Below are 20341 nucleotides of genomic sequence, written 5' to 3' on the forward strand. Positions count from 1 at the left end.
AAGAAAAATCACAATTTTAGATGAAAGGGAAGTGAAATAATGACCTTTCAGGTGTAATGTATAGGAAAATGTTCTTTGATAACCACTCTATTCTTCTTCTAGTCCATGAAGAAAAAAGACCTTATCTTTAGTTCTGCCCCCTCATCTGATTCCATAAATACTCTGCTTCTGGGAGCTGTAAAAGGGAGCTGCCCTATGATCCCTTCTCTGTGTTGTTCTCTCTTTCATCTTCACAGAGGTGTGTTACTGAAGGGAGGTGATTATGAGCCATCAAGTGTTGCTGGAATATCAGAATATGACTTTTCTTAAAAGTCCTTTTAGCTCTTTAAGGTTACAAGTAAGTCAGAGAATTGTTTTTTTGAGGGATGACTCCTCTACACACTTTACCCTCCACTCACCATCTTCTTACAAACAGAGTAGAGCAATATGTTTTTAACCAGCTTCCCATAGATTTCTGCTGTTATCTGTCAGTTCACACTCCAGATGAAAACGTTTTCTTCCAATGTCTTTTAAAAAAATAAATATGCTGACTAAATGTACTTGTTACAAATATTGTTAATAATTCTTCACAGTACATTCCCCCCAACTCTAAAGTAAACAGCTGATTGCAACCAATGAAAATCTGGTTCTATTTATATGGAGGAAGCTGCTCCCCTTCTGGAAGGTTTTATTATCTTTTGGCATAAAGACAGACCTTGGTTTATTGGCCCAAGATGATTTGCAGCAAAATTGTGTCCATATAACTGCAAAAGTAATTAAGCTCACATTGGGGCTATCTGTCCTGCTGTCAGGCAGTAGAGAGAAGTCTGTGGTATAATTTTAAACTTAGGAAATGCTGACGCTGAGTCCTGGGGGTTGTAGACGGAAGAAATGCTAGATTGTGGGAGTCGTTTTTCCTCCAGTGGGTCACTGTCACCCATTATGAAGTCAGGACTTACTCTGAAGAGAGCAAAAGTGTACTGAATTTGGACAGAAACCATAGCTGCAGAAAGATGCTATGTTAAAAAACCAGCAGAAACAAGAGTAAACATAACATGGTTCACATTTCCCAGCCCCTCCAGGGAGAAGGCTTATAGGTTTGTGATTAAGAGTGAAGGTTGTGGGTCAGGCTGTTGGGGTTTAATTTCTTCATCTGTCTTTTTCAAGCTGGTAACCTTAGAAAAAGTTCTGAACTAATCTATACCTTAATTCATGTTTCTGTAAAATAGGGAACATTTGAGATATTACCTGATGGAATTGTTTTGAGGATTAAATAAAATAGCACAGGTAAACAGATTATGATTGCTATGGTCTGAGTGTTTGTATCTCCTTCAAATTCATCCATTGAAACCTAATCTCCAAGGTGCTGATATTAGGAGATGAAGCTTTTGGAGGTAATTAGGTCATGAGGTGAAGCCAGTAGAGTGGCTATGTTATAGTGATCATTCTACACATAACCTATCATTATTAATTTTATTATTAATATTATCATGATGCTACGTGGATGAATAGTGTTTTTTATTGTCTCTATCATTGTAAATCCCAAAATCTAGCTGGGGAGATCAGATATCTGTAGGTTCTTTCATAATACATTTTGGGTGCTATAGTTACCAGGATTTCTTTGAAGGCTGGATCTGTATCCCATTAAATTGAATGTATCATTTATCTTCTGAAACTGTAGGTTCCCTCTTTGTTTCTTTGTCCAATAAAAATCAGAAACTTTGATATGGTATTTGGTGCACTTTATGACATAGACTATGTTTATTTTGTAGTTTTCTGTCTGACTCCCATCTCCTACTCCATAGCTACCCTCTGTCCAAAACAAAGATAATTTTGTTGAATAAACAATAGCAGTATGTTAACGCTTTAAGACAAAGTCTTTGCTTTTAATGGAATGTGGTGGCTGGTAAGATCCTTATTAGAGTTATTGATAGTCATGTTTAAGGATAGTTGGAAAAAGACAGAAAAATTCCCACCCCTTTGTGAGTATTTGATGTTAAAACAGCCACCTACGGGAATATTGTTTCTCTATATGTTTTGGCATTTGCCCTTTGTTGGCAGACATTGAGCTATGCACCTAAACTCTGTTTCTAGATTGCAGCCTCCTTGAAGAAATGACTGTGTCATCGACAGGTGGCAGGAAGGGAAAACACCATGCAAAGCATTTCATACACATGATCTGTTTTAAGTCTTAACAGCAAGCTAGACAGCAGGTTTCAGTGTTTCTGTTTTACAAACGAGAAAGAAAATAGAGGTTCAGAAATGCTAAGAAATTTGACTCTGGTCACATGCTTAGAAATTAAAAAGTGCCAGGTCTCCACTGCACTAACATCTGTGCTATCTCCTCATATCAAACTGCTTGGCTCTGCATCTTATATTTACTTGGTCACTCAGAACATGTTAAGGCTTCATGACATTTGTGTGGAATAAATGTGAAGGCCAGATTTTGCATGGCTCATTAAAAATATAATTCAAATGTCTGAGCTCTACTTCTGCTGATAACTTTTTGTGGCCTTAGACAAATCACTTTGGCTCTTGAGCTCCTATTTTGTGACCTGAAAAGTGGGACCTAACATCACTAACTCTAGTGCATGGAGTTCTTTGATGATAAAATGGGAGTATGAATATCAAAACACCTTTAATTTAATGCTTTCATTGCAATGAAGCACGTAAAATCTGCAGGAGTAAGATGACTTGGCACTGCTAGATATGAATAGCAGCCTGAATTGTAATTCTTCCAAGTCTGATTCATTCTCAGGACAGGCTAACCATGCCTGTGAGTGTCTCATCCTCCCAGATGAAGTGTTTAAGAGGCTTTTGGCTGAGGTAGTAGATGACTCCTCATTAGAGCCATCTTCTTCCTGAAACTTCACATATGGCACATGGACAAAGATTTCCAGCAAACAGATGATAGTATAGAAACAACGAATATCATTAGTATTTAAAACTTACCAAAAGGAGGCATTTTTGGAAGAAGGGGAGAGATAAAACACCTTTTTTTTTTTCCATAACCAGTGGAAGAAGATGGGAAGCCTAGAGGTCTGTAATGTCTATGCCACTCCTGGCACAGTCATACCACTCAGGAAGCCTCTGAGCAGTCACCTTCATGGTCAAAGTAGATCAAGTGTGGACTTAGAAGCAGGCATGCCAGGAATCAAAGTTACCTCTAGGCAGTTTTCATTCAGTCATTAATTAAAAATTCATGCATTCAACATTTATGTTGCCAACTACTGTTTTAGGCACTGGGTATAAAATATTGAAGAAAATAGCAGGATCTCATCTCATGTGAGACTTATGTGGGAGTAGAACAAATAGGCAGCAAAGTAAAGCAGCAAATTGATTTTTTTTTAATAAAAAGGCTTAACAAATCAATAAGTGCGCTCATGAAGGCAAAACAGAAAAATGTCACTTAACCTATTTAAATCTGAGTTTCATGATCAGTCAAATGGAATTTACAGTATCAAATGTGCAGCATTCTTATAAGGATAGTACCAAGCACAGGGCTGGGCACACAGTGGGTGCTTTGTCAATACTAGGTTCTTTTTTATAAAATTTTAATTTTAATTTTTATATTTTAAGTTCTGGGGTACATGTGCAGATCTTGTAGGATTATTCATAGGTATACACATGCCATGGTGATTTTCTGCCTTCATCCCCTGTCACCTACATTAGGTATTTCTCCTAATGTTATCCCTTCGTAATCTCCCCACCCACTGCTATCCCTCCCTTAGCCTCCCGCTCCCCCAATAGGCCCCAGTGTGTGACGTTCCCCTCTCTGTGTCCATGTATTCTCATTGTTCAATACCCACTTATGAGTCAGAACATCCAGTGTTTGATATCTGTTCTTGTGTCAGTTTGCTGAGAATGATGGTTTCCAGATTCATCCATGTCCCTGGAAATAACATGAACTCATCCTTTTTTATGGTTGCATAGTATTCCATGATGTATATGTGCCACATTTTCTTTATCCAGTCTGTCATTGATGGCCATTTGGGTTGGTTTCAAGTTTTTGCTGTTGTGAACAGAGCCACAATAAACATACTTGTGCATGTGTCTTTTTAATAGAATGATTTATAATTCTTTGTGTGTATACTCAGTAATGAGATTGCTGGGTCAAATGGTATTTCTATTTCTACATCCTTGAGGAATCGCCACACTGTCTTCCACAATGGTTGCACTAATTTACACTCCCATCAACAGTGTAAAAGTGTTCCTATTTCTCCACATCCTTTCCAGCATCTGTTGTCTCCAGGTTTTTAAATGATCGCCATTCTAACTGGTGTGAGATGGTATCTCAATGCAGTTTTGATTTGCATTTCTCTAATGACCAGTGATGATGAACATTTTTTCATATGTTTGTTGCCCGCATAAATGTCTTCTTTTGAAAAGTGTCTGTTCATATTCTTCACTCACTTTTTGATGGGGTTGTTTTTTTCTTGTAAATTTGTTTTAGTTCTCTGTAAATTCTGGATATTAGCCCTTTGTCAGATGGGTAGCTTGCAAAATTTTTTTCCCATTCTGTTGGTTGCTGGTGCACTCTAATGATTGTTTCTTTTGCTGTGCAGAAGCTCTTAAGTCTAATTAGATCCCATTTGTCTATTTTGGCTTTTGTTGCCATTGCTTTCGGTGTTTTAGTCATGAAGTCCTTGCCTATGCCTATGTCCTGAATGGTTTTGCCTAGGTTTTCTTCTGGGGTTTATATGATGTTAGGCATTATGTTTAAATCTTTAATGCATCTGGAGTTAATTTTTGTATAAGGTGTAAGGAAAGGGTCCAGTTTCTGCTTTCTGCATATGGCTAGCCAGTTTTCCCAACACCATTTATTAAACAGGAAATATTTTATCCAATGCTTATTTTTGTCAGGTTTGTCAAAGATCAGATAGTTGTAGATGTGTGGCATTACTTCTGAGGCTTCTGTTCTGTTCCATTGGTCTATATCTCTGTTTTGGTAGCAGTACCATGCTGTTTTGATTACTGTAGACTTGTTAGAAGCCTAGTTTTAAGTCAGGTAGTGTGATGCCTCCAGCTTTGTTCTTTTTGCTTAGGATTGTCTTGGCTATGCAGGCTCTTTTTTGGTTCCATATGAAACCAAAAGGTGTTTTTTCCCCGTCCTGTGAAGAAGGTCAATGGTAGCTTCATGAGCATAGCATTGAATCTATAAATTACTTCGAGCAGTTCATTCTCTTTGTTACGGTTCCCTTCTTGTTCCCAATTTTATAATGTGGATGAAAACAAGTTAAAATAAGGTTTGAAATAGAAAAGTTCTCAGAAGAGTGGCATGTAATCTGAAAGATACTAAGCAACGGAAAACGTGAAAGATACCAAGCAAGGGTTTTACCCATTTTACTTGATGTTTTGGAAGAGGATTATAGGTGGTTGCTTATGCAGGTGTTAAGCAAAAACTTAGGTATGAGCTGGCAAATTTACCTTCCTTTCCCTTATAGAAAACGTCTCCCCAGCGACCAGTAATGAAGCCCAGATGTCCACTTTTATCTCACGACTCCCCCCTAGTCAAGCTTCATTGCTATATACCTGAAAATCACTTTTACCAATTGTGATGATAGTGGTGGCTACCATTTAATGAATGCCTATTGTGTACTAGGACCAGTGGTTTACATACACTACCTCATTTCATTCTCAAATGAATCTTTTTTTTTTCAGTTTTTAAAAAATTAAAGACCACTTTTTAGAGCAGTTTTAGTTTGCCGTCAGTTTCACATAGTCTGATCTACTCTCTGTGTTCACTCATGTAGTGCTTCCCCCGTTATCCCCAGAGCGATGCATTTGTTACAATGGATTAACATACAATGACACACCAGAGACATACAGAGTCCATAGTTTACATTAGGATTTACACTTGCTGTTGCACATTCTTTGGACTTGGACAAATGTATAATGACCTTTATCTACCATTATAGTATCATACAGAATATTTTTACAACACTAAAAACCATCTGTGCTTCCCCAGTTATCCCTCCTTCCATCCCAACCTCTAGCAACCACTGATCTTTTTAATGTCTCCATGGTTGTGTTTTCTTCATTTTTTTTTTTAATAGAAGAAACACTTAGCAGTTTAAGATGCTTGACTTATCAAGGATGTGGCAAAGACACCACAGTGTATTCCAAACTGTTTATGAGTTATTACGATATTTTGTTTCAACTTGTCGTCTTTCTCTAGGGCAGGCGTCTCCTAACTTTTTACACAGGGGACCAGTTCACTGTCCCTCAGACCACTGGAGGGCCGCCACATGCTGTACTCCTCTTACTGACCACCAATGAAAGAGGTGCCCCTTCCTGAAGTGCGGTGGGGGGTGGATAAATGGCCTCAGGGGGCCGCATGCGGCCCGTGGGCCGTAGTTTGGGGACGCCTGCTCTAGGGTGTCAGATAGACACAGATCCTGAGGCTTGATCTCAAGATCAGCTTCCCTTAGCTGGCAGCAAATCTGGCTTTGCCAAGTTCGTATCCCAGTTCTGTCTCAGTATTGACTTTCCTCCTACATCCCTAGTGTTGGCAGGTTTAAGAAAGGTCAAAGTTAACCCTAACTCTGACGCAAACTCCAGTGTCTACACTGGCCAGGTAGATAGAATTAGGACAATGTGGAACATTAGGGAGTAACGGGAGCTGTGTCAAACAGAAAACACACCCCATCTAAACAGGGCAGGGGGTTACTCAGCTCCAATTATTTGTTTCCTTAGGAAAAAGCAAATGCTGTTGAAGCTTAAGCTTTAGTTTATGTGTGTGTACATATATATATATATATATATATATATATATATATACACACACACACACACACACATACATATACATATATACGTATATGTATATATGTACGTGTGTGTGTATATATATATATATATATAAACTCAAGCTATACACACACACATACACACACACATATAAAGACATGATGCAATCCAAATAAAATTCATTTGCACATTCATAGGCTTCTGGGCTTTAAGATTTGGATTTGAGAATTTGAGTCTAAAAATATGTGAAGAGCAGAGTGGAGCTCAGATGAAATTAGTTCAAACTCTTGATATAGCAAGTGTCCCTTTGTGCCTATAATATAAAGAAGAAAATCACTTACTCATGGTCCCATAGCAGGTCAGGTCAATGCACCACTGGGATTCCAACTCAATTTCACAGCTCTCAGACCAATGGCTCTGCTGAAATACTTTGCCATTCTCACTCACAGCTTGGGCAGGTACATACGACTTACAAGAAATAGCTTTCTCCACCGCTGATTGGATTTGGAGGTTGAAGAAGTCAGGATAAGAAAAGGATTGGATTTAGAGGGATTATGTAATTGACTCAACTTAGTATTTCTTAAGCTACTGTGTAATTGAATTACCTTAATATGTTCTCTTCTTCACAGAGACTCAGCCTTTGAGGGCCATCACCATTCCTATACAAATTTAAAAAAAATTATATTGCTTAAGGTAAAAAAATATCTGCCAGCTATTATACTCCACAATGCTAAAACTCTCATAGTGTACAGAAAACTTTTTATTCATACAAATTCCATTGCAGATGTCTCTGGCTGGTTGGCTGTCTTGCGGGAACTCCTTCACGAATGGCTGGGGGTCCAGACTCCTTCTACCCTGGGATACAATCATCCTCACACATCACCAGTAAAGAGGGAGGCTCACACCTGGGAGATGCTTTTTATGGGCTTAACCTGGGAAAAGAGTAAATAATTTTTCCCACATTCCATTTTCCAGAGCTGGTCAGATGGTCCACACTGACACAGAAGGTGGTGGGAAATATGTTTTCTATGTTTCTGGAAATGTGAAGAAATGGATTGGTAAATATATAATAATATTTCTACAAAGAAAAAAGAACAGAAATAAAAATAGAAAGGCAAGTATTCTGCAAACAATGTTTTCCATTGGCAACTTGATTCTCTGTGATTGAATTATAAGGACCAAGTTTTGTGGCTGGAAACAGAATTATTACTGTAAGCCAGGCTTAGAGGCAGGTAAAACGCAGGAGGATGAGGATGAGGATATAGATGGCTTTTCACCTGCCAGGTGACTTCCAGAAAGACATTCACGAGCATGGTGGGCCTGAGCTTTCTGGGTGATTTTTTGGAGGTTAATTCTCAATTGAAACGTTCTAGAATCTGAAGGGCCAGCCTGTCAGAAGCCCTCTCTGATTCTGTCTCACCTCTTTCAGAGAGTGAGGTGTGGAAAAAGTTGTCCCTTTTCAGAGACTGGAACAGTCTCTTTCTGCCCAGCACTCTTGCCTTATAAAGACATTGTACTTTTCCATACACTGGGAGGCTTGGATTTTTAAAATAATTATATAATTTTTTTTGCCAGGAATTTTTGGAAATAAACACTGTTGTTTCTCCTGAAGTTGATAGAAAAAAAAATTTGATAAGAATCAAGGGAAATAAAATGCCCTGTGTGCAAATACAATCACTATAGCTAGAGGGAAAACATCAGACATACAGTTGTCTTTAAGGATAAAAACACTAAGCAGCCTTGTACAAGAATATCATATTTGCAATTAATATGCAGATGAAGTCTCAAGGCTCCAGACATCCTCTGAAATGAATTGCTTCCTACAAAGGTGAAGCATCCATAATTTGGCTCATCCTTAGGAATAGTAGGCTGAATTTACTGTGATCCATTTGCATCAGGGCATTGGCCTGCCATGAATATGTCTCTTCATATCTTCGTTTCCAGGTGCCTAGGGAGAGATTCTTCCAATGATAGTCATTATTCCAATGCTTAAAATTCTGAAATTCAGAATCAAGCATCTTATATCCTGTATTAATCTGCTAGGGCTGCTCTAGTAAGTACCAAAGATCGTGTGGCTAAAACAACAGAAATTCATTCTCTCACAATTTTTGGAGTCTTAGTTTAAGGTGTTGGTGGGGTCAGCTTCTTCTAAGGCCTCTCTTTTTGGCTTGCAGATGGCCATCTTTTTCCTGTATCTTCATATGGTCTTTTCTCTGTAGTATCCACACTTCCTTCTTTTATAAGGACACCAGTCCCATTAGATTAGGGTTCACTCATATGCCCTCATTTTAATTCATGTCTCCAAATAAGGCCACATTCAGAGGCACTGGGGGTTAGAACTTTACAAATTTTGAGAGGACACAATTCAGACTATAACAAAGCCCCATTTTCTTGAACTGTAGACAAGGTTGTATGAGATATTCCTAAATATTCTGGAAGGACAAAAGTTAAAGGTCTAACAAGAGGCTGCAGATATGTTATTCTCTTCTACATACAATATCTAAGCTATTTCCTTGGATTCTTCAGCTCCCTAAGATGAGGCATTCTCTTTTGGCAAAAATAAATTTGTCTTTGGTTTCCTGTTGCTTGCTATGCAAAGAACTCTTAAACATCAAGTTCATGAAGTCCTATCTCTAACACATTCCTTCTCATTGACAAAGACATCTCCTCTATACTTTCTTCAACCTAAGCACTACTGTCTGAGCTCCTGGTTTTACCTTGGTTGTCTAATGCTCCTCTCCCTCTTGAAGTTCCTTTTTCTCTCTGTTCTTCTGAATTTACCTCCCTAGGACCTCCTTCCTACTTGCTCAGAGCAAAGATGAGGTTGTTATAGAAACCTTCCTCTATTTTTTTAAAATTATACTTTAAGTTCTGGGGTACATGTGCAGATCGTGCAGGTTTGTTGCATAGGTATGCATGTGCCATGGTAGTAGTTTGCTGTATCCATTGCCCAGTCATCTACATTAGGTATTTCTCCTAATGCTATCCCTCCCCAGTCCCCCACTCCTTGCTGTTCCTCCCCAAGCCCCCCAGCTCCCAGGCCCCGGTGTGTGACGTTCCCCTCCCTGTGTCCATGTGTTCTCATTTCAACACTCACTTATGAGTGAGAACATATGGTGTTTGAGAAATCTTCCTCTGTTAAGATCAATTGGAGATGACTTGGGAAAAGAAGTTAGGGGTCTTAGGGGCTGCCCAGAAGGCAGATATACAATATTCTTATTTGTACACACACACACACACACCACACACACACACACACAGAGAGAGAGAGAGAGAGAGACTTATCTTCCAAAATTCTGTTCAAAATTAATCTTCTCTTAGAAACTTTCCAAGTGTAATCCCATGTCTAATGACCAAATTATGTCGTATAAAATCACCACTAGTAGTGGTGTGTTTAGCATAATACCACCTGAAAGTCAAATAGGCAACCACTCTCACTGCTGTCTACTCCTCTTCAACCCTGTTTTCTCACCTCCTCCTCCTCCTCCTCTCAAATACCATATTGGCTCTGCCAGGCTGTCTTTCTATAAGCATGAAAGTGGATGTTAGATGAAGATATATCATCCTTGTAGTTTATTCTGGGCAGCTGTCTTCCATACATTCTACAAGTATTCTAAAACCCCAAATGATGAGAGCATACTGTTAAAAATTCTAGTTATATTCAACTTTGATCTTTTTTTTTTTTTTTTTGAGACAGAGTCACTCATTTCACCCAGGTTGAAATTGCAGTGTCAAGGTCATAGCTCACTGTGGCCTCAACTTCCTGAGCTCAGGTGATCCTCCCACTGCAGCCCAAGTATCTAAGACTGCAGGTGTGTGCCACCATGCCAGGCTAATTTTTTATATTTTTTTGTAGAGATGAGGTTTTGCCATGTTGCTCAGGCTGGTGTTGAACTCTTGGTCTAAAGCTGTCCTCAACACTTGGCTTCTCAAAGTGCTGGAATCACAGGCATGAATCACCATGGCCAGCCTCAATTTACATCTTATCCAACTCCCCTCTTTTTGTATATGTGGGAACTAAGGTCCAAAGACTGATAAGAGATTGATGAGTATCTGGAAGTAATCTGGCAGAGCTCAACTTGAGTGCAGGTCATTAGATACCAAGCAAGGTAAGTGGTCTCTCTACTGATTCCCTTGGACACAAGATGACATTTCTGATTCAAATCAGCAGGGCTTTCCTTGGATTGGTCAGGAGCTCCCAGTGTGACATCTCTTCTTAAATCAAAGGCAACATTGGGATATCAACAGGGATATAGAAAAGAGAGAGAAATTAAGTGTTCTGAGGTTAAGGCCTGAAGACTGTAGGTTTAGTTTCATCAGCACTTCACTGCGATATATTAGGGTAACATACCGGAGCCAGAGATAATAAAAGGAAATAAAATTTAATCTGCTAAATGAACAAAGACTTGAGCAGGACCTTGGAGCTTAAACAGAAAAGACCAAGAAGCCAGAAGGGCTTTACTTACAGGTAGAATTGAGAGGCACCTACTCTTTGTGATTTGAAAAGCAGCAGAAAAGTCCCTATCCTCCAAATATTTTCCTAATAATCTAACCATTGTGCCTAAAATTCTCCTTTTTGTGCAGCAGTTGTTTGGATTTAAAGTCTTTGCTGTTTTTCAGAGGCCCTTATTGAAATGAAAACAGTCCTGGGATACACAACATCACTTTAAGAATTAAGCTGTCTACTATGAAATGAATTGCATCCCCCAAAACTCATATATTGAAGCCTTAACTGCCCATGTGATTATATTTGGAGATAGGACTTTTAGGGTAGTAATTAAAGTTCAATGAAGTCAAAAGGTGGGGTTCTAATCTGATATGACTGGTGCCCTTGTAAGAAGAGGAAGAGACACCAGGGCTCTCTCTTTCTGTCTCTCACCTCACTGTCTCTGCATGTGCTCAGAGGAAAGACCATGCGAGAACAGACAGAAGGCAGCCATCTGCAAACCAGGAGGAGAGGTCTCACCGAAAAGCAACCCAGATGGTACCTTGATCTTGGCCTTCCAGCCTCCAGACTGTGAGAAAATAAATTTCCATTGTTTAAGCTGCCTAATCTATGATATTCTATTATGGCAGACTGAGCTGACTAATGCATGATTTAACTGGAATAACTTAGAAAATAAGCTCTGAATACCTCCTCTGCAGTCTCCTTAGTCATACAACACATTCCTAACTTTCTTCTCTGTGTTGTCACCATTCTACAAGGGCTTACACCTGCTCTTTTCTGACAGGTGCTTCTGTTTCCTTGTTTGGAGCTTGTTGCTACATTTTGCCTGAGATATTTAGTCTTTGTTTTTGTGATTTTTGACCCTCACTTCCCTCCAACACTACCTCATTCCCCTTAAATCTTTCTGACCCATAGTGCCATTTTTCAGGATCCTAAATAGTTATATTAACATTAATTATGAAATACTGTTTCTACAACCACTATCCAATGGCTACTACTCCTTCTGTTAAAAAATGTAGCATGGGAAAGCCAGTTTTCCTCTATGAGTTCCTATATGAGCTTCCTTGCTGCCTGAGGTAGACTTACTTCGTTCTACAGAGGAAGACACAGGATGAGAGGTTAATTTCTGTTAGGTCACCCCATCAGTTGATCAGTAAGCAGAAGGGCTGGTGTCCAAATACAAGTTGGGCTGACTCTGAAGCCAACATGATTTCTTGTCTCCAGTCCCTGGCCTTGCTGGCAGATGAGGCAGACACATCCCGGCATCAATGAAGAAGAAGTTTCAGGCAGTACTCTGCCATACAACACCTAGCATCCAGCCTTTCCTTGGCTCCTAAAAATGTTTGGGAAAATCTTCCCTGAGAATAACCTAGTATGGCCAAGAATGCAACTCTCAGAAATTTCTCAGTTTAGTCAAGTTAAACTAAGGTTATGTTGTTGAAGGGCAGGCTGCTGTTTTTAAGAATCCAAATGGTTAGCAGGCCCTCATTTTCAGCAAGCTTAAGATTAAGGGCAAATTGCAAGGCATATTTTGCATGCCCCATTAAACTGGTGGGATTAAGTGTGTACAAAAAGTAATTGCCTTTTGATGTGAATAAAGCACAAAAAGCCCAGACAGAGGAAGCATGCCCCTTAATTTACAGTCCTATAGGAGTCTTTCTCTGCAATTATCATCTTAACATCGAAAAGCATAATATACAGTAATGCTAAAAGGTACATAGCAGGAAAGTCATTGCATCTTTTGACTCTTTTAGGTGAAGCTATTGTCCCTTGCAGTCAGGCTCTATAGCTTCTCCATAGAGCTGACAGAGTTCACAGCGAGGACCATCAGCAAACCCTGTTAGGGTCAGATGCTTACTGATATCTCTTAAGAGTAAAGGGAGAGGACCCCCAGGACTGCTTTTTTGGCACTCCTCCACCACTTTCTCAAAGGCCTCCAGATTTTTCTCGGAGCAGATGCGACTAATCAGATGCACAGATGCCGATGCTTCAATTACTTGGAAATCATAGTATTAAATCAGTCTTGCAAAAAGCTGAACACTTGGATTTCTTTTCCAAGGTATTAATAATTTGAATTTGTTCAGAAAAAAATTTAAGGGATTAGTGCAAAGAGATGAAAAGAGCCCAAAGACTCCTTTAGAAAGAAATAAGCCCTGGAACATTTTAAATTGCAGTAAAAATTCTGTAAGATATAGTTCTTTGAGAAAGAGGAATCTGAAGAATAAGGTACTGAGTCAGTGAGTTTTCACCAAAGTGGTATTTGTGTTTCAACCACTGTTATTAAAATTTTCTCTGTTGTTTGTAAAAATACAGTTGAAGTTTTTAGCCATTATGTTGTTGGATGTTCTTTACTCAATAACTGGATAATAAGTTATTAAGTTTGCCTTCTTCTCTCCCCACACCCCTTCCAAAAGTGTTGTTTAACTATGTTTGGTTTTTACCTTTTGTACATAATAATCAAAAGATAAAATACAGATTTATAGCCAAGAGTTTCAACATACTCATTTCTGAAGCTTAAAAGACCCACTTCCATCTGATGGACTCTGTTCTTTCTCATTCTTAAATGCCTTCTCTTGTACTGTGCTCTAATCTATACATGGTCACAAGTCCTTTAAGAAGTCAACAGGGTATAAATCTTAAATTTAATTTGTTGCGGGACTCTATTCAGCAGCAGGAGTCATGGAAATATACGGCTTGATATGGGCTTGAAAGGTCACCTAATCTAATCTCCATCAGAACTTTGGATTCCCTGGAGGTATCACTGCCATGTGCCTGCCTCTCTTCTGTCTGAACAGCTCATGCCCCTGTGCCTCCACCCCAGACCCCATTCTGCTTTGAATTTCACTTGATCATTTATTGGTCTGTCTTGTAAGCTGCTTGTTGGTGAAGACCATAACTCAATTGCACCTTGTCCATTAGGACCTATTCAACCTTAATAATTGCTTGCTGACTTGAGTCAAATGGCAAGTGTCTAGGCCAAGTCAAATAATAATATTTGAATTATTCATTATTGATAATTGTAATAGGCAGAATACTATCTCGCCTGCACATCCTAATCTCCAGAACCTGGGAATATGTTACTTTACATGGCAAAAGGGACTTTACAGAAGTGATCAAATTAAAGATCTTGAGATTTGTGAGATTATCATGGATTATCACAGTGGGTTCAATCTAATTGCAAAGGTCTTTATAAGGAGGAGACAGGAGGGTCAGAGTAAGAGAGAAGATAGGATAATGGAAACAAAGATCAAAGAGAAGATGTTGGAAGATGCTGTGATGCTGAGTTTGAAGATGGAAAGGGACCCTGAGCAAGGAACTCTAGGAACCTCTAGAAGCCAGAAAAGGAGCTGGATTTCTCCCTAGAGCTTCCAGAAAGAACATAGCTTAGCCAAAGCATTTTTTAAAAGCCTGTTATGGAAATATGACCTGTAGAATAACAAGATAATACATTTGTGCTGTTTGAATCCCTTAAATCTGTGATAATTTGTTACAGTGGCAATATTAAACTGGCAAAAGAATCTTGACCAGCTAGAGGTATTTATTTAAACCTTGGTCTCTGATATGGTTAGGTTTGTGTTCCACCCAAATTTCATCTTGAATTGTAATCTCCAGGTGTTCAGGGAGAGACCTAAAGGCAGGTGATTGGATCATGCTACAGTTTACCCCATGCGATTCTTGTGATAGTGGATGAGTTTTATAAGGGCCTCTTTCTCCTTCCCTTCCTAGATATTCTTTCTCTGGTCTGCCACCATATAAGACATGACTTCTCTTCTTCTGCCACAATGGTAAGTTTCCTGAGGCCTCCCAGCCATGCAGAACTGTGAGTCAATTAAACCTCTTTTCTTTATAAATCACCCAATCTTGGGCAGTTCTTTATAGCAGTGTGAGTATAGACTAATACAGCTTCTCTATGGGGTCCTGGAATAAAAGAAGAAATGAAGGACATAAAATAAAATTTGTACTGACCAGAGGGCATAGAGTAGAATGTTTTTAGTCTATAAGTTTCCAAATATGTATTGTTTTTTAATTATTTGCCTTTCTCTTAACCAAAAAGTTAAATGTATTAAAAAGTTTCAGGTATTTATTTGAGAATTCTAAGTCATACAAGATTTTAGTGATTTTTTTCTCTTTGCAAATTCTTAGTGTATGGATATGTATTTATATATAGCTAATGCTAGACATGAAAAACTGTATGTATAAAACATTTTAAATTTCTAAGACGGAAAGAAAAAATGAGCATGTTTTGAAAGATTCTAATTAGTATTATTATGTCATTTCACACTTGAGAATATAAATTTAAGAAGTATATTACCAGGTGGAAGATGGGGGATATGAAAATAGTTGCCCCAGAAAAAAATTGCTTTCTATATTTCAAAATATATCAGTTCACAAAATTAATTCCACTTCTATGATACAGTATATCACAAAGTCAATTAAACATTGAGCAGAGCTCCTTACAGATCGTGGGGGTGGTGTGGCCACTACTGAATATGACAACTCTGATCCGATCACTAACATCTGAGTCTGATTAAACTGAGATTTTATATTTCCATCAGTCCTATCTGGAAACGAAATGGGGATCATGAAATAGCTCGAAGTCTTGTTTATGATTCAAGCCAGACTTGTGATCAGGCTTGTTCACTTTAATTCTGTCTTTGAAGAAAAGACTACAAGGAAAAGACATTTGTGATATTTATGGTTTAAATAATTTAATGGGATGGCTTTGCTTCAGTGATCAGGAAATGCAACTTAAACCTGTAAAGACCCATAAGATAGGCAAGGGTTTGAGAGATGCAAAAAAATGATCCACAGGGATGTGAAGTGATGGGTCTAAGACACTTTGCTGTTCTGAGAGGCAGTGACCAGAAACCAGCTCCCTTGCTACTTGTCCTTTCTGTCACATCATGCAGCCTTGAAAGGAAGAAATCTGTGAAGCCCAGAATATCAAAAAGCTGATTCTCACAAGTCAAAAGAAGACATATATTGGAGAGAAGACAGTGGAGGAAGAAAAAAAAAATCATACACTATTTTACTTTATGGTGCTTCTCTCCGTTAACCTTTGGCTATAGGCAGAGCATTCTCTTCCCTCATTTTGAGAACCTGCTCTACTTGTTTCCTCTCCACTGTTCCTGCCTTGAATGCTGCAACACTGTGTCTGCCAGACCAGATTGTCCCAGCTTCTGAAGACTAGTCCAGGTTAAATACTCTCTAGGAAGTGTTCACAACTCTGTCCCTTGTCTAATTTTCTGTTGAGTCTATGCTTTGGGTCACAGAGTTTGGAAATTGTTGTAGCTAGTTTGGGATACCTGGGCAATCATCACTTGAACTGTCCCTCCCCACAGTCCATGCTGAAGTGGAAACATAAGCAATCACAGCATCTCAGATTTCTTTTCCACGAAGTTGGCCTGGGAGGCTAGCATTGAGCTCAATCAGTGGTATGGGTTTTAAACAAAAACCTGATAGATTCAATGTTGACTCAACCATACATGGCTAAGAGCAACATAAATTGTGAGATGAAAGAGAGATTTAAAACATTTTGAAGACAAAAGTTAGATGCAAAAATCAGTAAGAGAGAAGCAATCTGATAAGTGAAGTTGAAGTGAGAGAGGTGAGGAACGACTCTCAGTTACTGTTTGCCAATACCCAGTTCAGTTTCTGAAGACCTTGGCTACCCATCCTGCCTTTGGATGAAGCTTTGCCATCAAACAAACTGAGGTTTCGTCCCAGCTCTACTGTTTCTTATTTGTATAAACTTAGACAAGCTACTTGGTAATTACAGGGCTCAGTTTGCTCATTTATAGAATGGTGATACCATTTTTATTAGTATTATATGAGGATGTAAATTAAAATGCTTAGCGCAGTATGTGACTCACATTAAGCACTTAAAATCATTAGTGCTGATCTCTTGATATTTTTATTATGATTCTCATCCACATCTCTTCCATGAATTTCTCTTTTACTTGTGTTGGCTTGGAGATTTCCTTGCAAGCAAAAAAAGAAAAAAGAAAAAGATCTCTAATTGTTATACCTGTTAGAGCTTCTCTACAAGTCTTCAGTGAGATACACTGTGCTTTCTAATTCCCTCAGAATGTTACAAAAAGTCTTACCTAGAAATTGGGTCATAGTAGGCACAAAGTAAATTATTAGTGAAGCCCTTTGAAGTTCTCAGTTCTTTATGTTGCTTATTTGCTAACATTGGTGCTATCCAATACTCATTGCTTCTGGCCCTTACATCTCAGTCTCACAGATAATTACCATAAACTGAGGCAGATTCCCTACCTTACCAACTCTATTGTTGTTAAAGGCCTTCGCCTTAAGCCAGGTTCTTTAAATTTGGACTTAGGATCAAGGCAGTGCCTCCTACAGGCCCCTCACCTAGAGCATGTCTTTGCTCTTCAACGTACTTTTATTTTTTAAAATAGTTTTCAATTTGGCCTTTAATTCAATAAACATTCACTGAGTATCCACTACAGTCTCAAAAGCATTTAAAACTAAATATTCCAGATGACTTCTTTTTTAAAAAAAAGATTTATTTTTTTAAATTTCCATAGGTGTTTTGGGGAACAGGTGGTGTTTGGATACATCAGTAAGTTCTTTAGTGGTGATTTGTGAGATTTTGGTGCACCCATAACCCAGGCACACATTGTACCCAATTTGTGTCATTTATCTCTCACCCATCTCCCTCCCTTCATCCCCCAAATCTTCAAAGTCCGTTGTATCATTCTTATGCTTTTCCATCCTCATAGCTTAGCTCCCACTTATGAGTGAGAACATACGATATTTGGTTTTCCATTCTTGAGTTACTTCACTTAGAGTAATAGTCTCCAATTCCACCCAGGTTGCTGTGAATGCCATTATTTCTTTCCTTGTTATGGCTGGATAGTATTCCATGGTATATATATGATAATTTCTTTATTCACTCATTGATTAATGAGCATTTGGGCTGGTTCCATATTTTACAATTGTGAATTGTCCTGCTATAAACATGAGTGTGCAAATACCTTTTATGTATACTGATTTCTTTTCCTCTGGGTAGATACCCAGAAGTGGGATTGCTGGATCAGGAAATATAAAACTCTCCTATGTTAAACCAGGAAGAATAAGAAACTCTGAAAAGACCAATAACAAATAGTGAGATTGAAATGAAAATTTTAAAAATTACCAACAAAAAAAGTCCAGGTCCAGACGGAATCACAATTGAATTCTGTCAAACATTCAAAGAGGAAGTGATACAAACTCTATTGACGCTATTCAGTAAGATAGAGAAAGAGGAAATTCTGCCTAAATCATTCTATGAAGCCAGTATCACCCCAATACCCAAACCAGGAAAGGACATAACAACAGCAACAAAACTACAGACCAATATCCCTGATGAATATAGATGCAAAAATCCTCAACAAAATACTAGCTAACCAAATCTAACAGCTTATCAAAAATATAATCCACCGTGATCAAGTGATTTCATACCAGGGACGCAGAAATGTTTTAACATATGCAAGTCAGTTAATGTGATATACCACATAAACAGAATTAAAGACAAAAATCACATAATCATCTCAATAGATGCAGAAAAAACTTTTGACAAAATCCTGCATTTCTTTATGACTAAAACCCTCAGCAAAAATGGGCATAGAAGGGACATACTTTAATGATAAAAGTCATGTATGGCAAATCCACAACCAACATAATACTGAAAGGGGAAAAGTTGAAAGCGTTCCCTCTGAGAACTGGAACAAGACAAGGATGCCCATCCTCCCCACTTTTATTCAACGTAATACTAGCCAGAGTAATCAGACAAGAGAAAGAAAGAGAAGGCATCCAAATCAGTTAAGGGGAAGTCAAACTGTCACTCTTTGCCAATGATATGTTTGTATACCTAAAAAACCCTAAAAACTCCGATAAAAGCCCCTAGAACTGATAAATTAATTCAGCAAAGTTTCAGGATACAAAATTGATATACACAAATCAGTAGCTCTGCTATGCACCAACAGCAACCAAGCTGAGAATCAAATCAAGAACTAAAACAGCTTCACAATAGCTGTAAAAAGAAAAAAAGAAAATCTTAGGAATATACCTAACAAGGAGGTAATAGACCTCTATAACTACAAAACAGTTGCTAAAAGAAATCATAGACAACACAAACAAATGAAAACACACCCCATGCTCATGGATGGATAGAATCAATAATGTGAAAATGACCATACTGTCAAAAGCAATCTACAAATTCAATGCAATTCCCATAAAAATGCCACCATAATTCTTCACAGAACTGGAAAAGACAATCCTAAAATTCATCTGGAATCAAAAAAGAGCCCACATTAGGCAAAGGAAGACCAAGCAAAAAGAACAAATCTGGAGGCATCACATTACCTGACTTCAAACTATACTGTAAGGCCATAGTCATCAAAACAGCACGGTACTGGTTAAAAGAAAAAAAAAAGGCACATAGACCAATTAACAGAATAGAGGATATAGAAATAAACCCAAATACTTAAAGCCAACTGATCTTTGACAAAGTAAATGAAAACATAAAGTGGGGAAAGGAATGGTGCTGGGATAATTGGCAGGCTACGTGTAGTATAATGAAACTGAATCCTCATCTCTCACATTATACAAAAATAAGCTCAAGGTGGATCAAGGACTTCAAGCTAAGACCTGAAATCATAAAAATTATAGAAGATAACATTGGAAAAACCCTTCTAGATACTGGCTTAGGCAAAGAGTTCATGACCAAGGCCCAAAAGTAAATGCAACAAAAACAATGATAAATAATTGGGACTTAAACTAAAAAGTTTCCACACAGCAAAATAAACAATCAACAGAGTAAACCGACAACCCACAGAGTGGGAGAAAAATCTTCACAATCTATACATCTGACAAAGAATTAATATCCAGAACCTACAAGGAGCTCAAACAAATTAGTGTGAAAAAACAAACAAACAATCCCATCGGAAAATGAGCTAAAGACATGAATAGACAATTCTCAAAAGAAGTTATACAGATGGCCACAAATGTGAAAAAATGCTCAACATAGCTAATGATCAGGGAAATGGAAATCAAAACCACAATATGATACCACTTTACTTCTGCAAGGATGGTCATAATCAAAAACTCAAAAACCAATAGATGTTGATGGGGATGTGGTGAAAAAAGAACATCATCTGC

General features: G+C 38.3%; 1 long non-coding RNA gene across 3 annotated transcripts in view; it reads left to right on the top strand.

Moving 5' to 3' along the window:
- Window positions 1-20341, top strand: part of LOC141584636 (uncharacterized) — a 553476-nt gene that overhangs the window by 334115 nt on the left and 199020 nt on the right. For all 3 annotated transcript variants that reach the window (XR_012517799.1, XR_012517801.1, XR_012517800.1), the window contains exon 5: window positions 14903-14961. This is a non-coding gene — a long non-coding RNA (uncharacterized LOC141584636). The remainder of the gene's footprint in view (window positions 1-14902; window positions 14962-20341) is intronic.

Source organism: Saimiri boliviensis, chromosome 5, assembly GCF_048565385.1.
Source record: "Saimiri boliviensis isolate mSaiBol1 chromosome 5, mSaiBol1.pri, whole genome shotgun sequence".
Taxonomy (NCBI): domain Eukaryota; kingdom Metazoa; phylum Chordata; class Mammalia; order Primates; family Cebidae; genus Saimiri; species Saimiri boliviensis.